General features: G+C 44.1%; 1 long non-coding RNA gene across 1 annotated transcript in view; it reads left to right on the top strand.

Annotated features, from left to right (window-relative positions):
• The first annotated feature begins 2716 nt into the window (after positions 1–2716).
• Positions 2717–3380, top strand: part of LOC104966907 (uncharacterized) — a 19175-nt gene continuing 18511 nt past the window's right edge. The window contains exon 1 of the long non-coding RNA XR_800696.1: positions 2717–2860. This is a non-coding gene — a long non-coding RNA (uncharacterized lncRNA). The remainder of the gene's footprint in view (positions 2861–3380) is intronic.

Here is a 3380-nt window from a genome sequence, read left to right on the forward strand (position 1 = left end):
TGTGTTGTGTGATCTCCCTGCTGTGACATGAAAAGGGAGATTTTGACAGAAACAGATCAACGTAGAGTGCAGAGATCCCCAACAGTGCTTTAAATAGATCTGATCCCCAGAGTAGCACCAGATCTTTTGGATATTATAGAGGAAATACTATTCTGATTTTCAGGCTCATATCAGTATTTAGTGTCTCTACTGGGACATGTCTCATTAAACTCTTTATTGTTCTCATCTGTCCCCTCTGTCTGAAACCAGAGCCCAGTCTGCTCTGATTGGTTAGCTGGCCGGCTCTGTTGTGATTGGTCAACCACTAAGAGATGTCCCACCCCTTAGACTATCACGTGCAATGTGTTAGAGTGCTACCCAATAGAAGTGCAAGTGTTACGTAGTGATGTCACTGTTAGTCAAATGGAGGCGTTTCAGGCTCTACTCTTCAAGAGTAGAGCTGCTGTGTCAAGTTTCTGACATTTTCTATAATGAAAGCAACCATTAGTCACAGCCATGATACATACAGGTATCAATTCAGCACCCCATAGGCTTATATTGAACCAATTGAAGTCATGTGTTGGCCAACTCAACAGCACCCAGATGCAGAGACCCAGTCCCTGTGGTGGTGAGCCACACCGTCACCACGGTAACCAAGGTGTAGCTTCAACAGTTGCTGGGGGCAACAAGAGACATGCAGAGAGGGACGGGGAGAAACGGCAGGTGAGAGGAGGCGTAGATTGCTGGGTCGTTAGGAAGGGAAGGGGGTGCTGAGAACAGGAAGAGAGGGGTAAAAAGGGGGGTGAGAGACGTGAGGAAGAGGAGGAGGAGGGGGACGAGGAAGAGGAGGGGAGGAGAGGGTCGGCGGGCAGGCACGTAGCAGCTCTCTGAGATCAGGGCGATGTGGCTCATACATAATATATGCCAACATTATTGATATTTATTTTGATATTTTCACATTTCCTCTAATAGCCTCTCTTTGATTAAAATCATAACACCAGCATGATGATGATGATGATGATAGTAATCGTATCTTTAAAGGGCCTATTCTGCTCTATTCAAGTTGAAATGCTTTGTGGCTCTCCTGGCATTTCTCCATGCTTTAATGCTCTTATTTTCTCACACTGTCTGTGCTGCAGCACCTCTTTTCACCCTCTGTCTGAAACCAGAGCCAGTCTGCTCTGTTGGTTAGCTGGCCGGCTCTGTTGTGCCTTGCGTATGTGGAGCCTCTGACAGCGTCTGTATGATCTCTGGTTCTGCCTTCATTTTTCTGTGGAAACAGGAAGTTTCTCAATGACACTCAGAATGTTGTTGAACTGTCCAAGAAGTCAGATTGGTCCGTAAATGTATTCTTCATTAGGTTAGAGCTAATTTCAGTGTATTTCATGTATTATTTACTCGAATGAATATGAAATTGGACTCATTCACTCATTCACAAGTCTGTTCTTTTGAAAGTCAGAGTACCCACGTCTTTAATGTAAGGAGTACTATATATACTCGTACTGTTAGAACAACATAGGGGCTAGTTTGTCTTTTTAGAAATGGACGCCGGCTTCTTCCATTGCTGTTTCCAAACGCGTATAAACTTGCTTTGGTGCTACACACATACCCCTTTCACACCAACGCGGTTCCAGGGCCGGTTCGGAGAGCTGAAAGCACCGGTTTTTCCTGTTCACACCCAGCGGAGCCGCCTCTAAGCTCCGGAATCCGGTTCGTTTCAAGCACCAAAAAGTTGTCGTCTAGAAAGCAAGCACGCGTACGTCATGCTCACGTCGGGGCGGGGGGGGTCCGTTGATGTTATACCAAAGTAATTAATCTCAAAGCTGGGTATTTTGAGCTTGGCGCAGAAGCTAACAACAGCTAGCTCTAACGCATCGAATAGAGTATATTTACCTTCTTTCTCCTACGGAATCGTCGTTGAAGTTGATTCAAAGAGAAATAACTTTTTAATGTAGCTGTAATGACTGTAGTAAAGTCGTCCCATTTCTTCCATTTGTTTGACAGAGCAAAACCAAAACGAGTAGCGCTTCAATACAATCGTCATTGTTGTTGTTGTTGATGTGAGGGGTTTCCGCGCGGTTTGGCTTTATGAAGCAGGCACGCAAATGGTTACGGCATGACGCAAACGATGACGCAGCACCAGTCGGGCTCTGAGCGGTGTGAACAGAGCGGGAGCTGAACTGAAGAACCGGTTCCGAACCAAAAAAGCTCTAGCCCGGAGCTAGAACAGGAAAAGCCTTGGTGTGAAAGGGGCATACAGCTCAGCTTCCCTGACTTTACCAACGTTCACTTTAAAGACACAGCTGGCGCAGACGAGAACAGGAGCAAAGACCGAGCATCCTAACTATAGGAAACTATCAAATCTCCCACATGGCTCATAAAAGTCCACCTTCTGTTACATCCTGATGGTGCAGTCTGCTTTTACTTTAAGAGAGGAAAGAGTAAATTGGCTTTTTTTCTGTGCGCTAATGAAATGAGTGAATTAAAGGACAAAGAGAATGCAGACACAATGGGAAGAAAATGCATTGTCACGTAATCTAATTAGAGAAGAATGAAAAACCTCATTGATTTTCATTATGTTTTCTGAGGTTTTTGCTAAATCTGCAGCTACAGTTTATTAGATTACTTTGAATTAGATTTAGTCTCTAAGGACGCACAGCAACATCTAATCTCTCCCTTAAGTCGTGTTACATTTCTCTACATAACTTCTTTTGTTGTTGTTTTGTTTCTGCAGGAGGACACAGATCACAACTACTACACGTCAAAAACATACACCCCGTCAGACCCAATGAGCAAGGACTTGTGGGTAGATGTGGACCAGATGCAAAAAGACAAAGTGAAGATCCACGGGATTCTGTCCAACACACACCGACAAGCAGCTGTGAGTCAACACACACACGATTATCTTTAAAGAGTCCTCTCCTGCTGATGTTCAGGTGTATATCACTATGTAGTGTCTCATCTTTAAAGAGTCCTCTCCTGCTGATGTTCAGGTGTATATCAGTATGTAGTGTCTCTACTTTAAAGAGTCCTCTCCTGCTGATGTTCAGGTGTATATCACTATGTAGTGTCTCTACTTTAAAGAGTCCTCTCCTGCTGATGTTCAGGTGTATATCACTATGTAGTGTCTCTACTTTAAAGAGTCCTCTCCTGCTGATGTTCAGGTGTATATCACTATGTAGTGTCTCTACTTTAAAGAGTCCTCTCCTGCTGATGTTCAGGTGTATATCAGTATGTAGTGTCTCTACTTTAAAGAGTCCTCTCCTGCTGATGTTCAGGTGTATATCAGTATGTAGTGTCTCTACTTTAAAGAGTCCTCTCCTGCTGATGTTCAGGTGTATATCAGTATGTAGTGTCTCTACTTTAAAGAGTCCTCTCCTGCTGATGTTCATGAGTGTCTC

The sequence above is a fragment of the Notothenia coriiceps genome, unplaced genomic scaffold (assembly GCF_000735185.1).
Source record: "Notothenia coriiceps isolate Sejong01 unplaced genomic scaffold, NC01 NC01_scaffold00037250, whole genome shotgun sequence".
Lineage (NCBI taxonomy): Eukaryota > Metazoa > Chordata > Actinopteri > Perciformes > Nototheniidae > Notothenia > Notothenia coriiceps.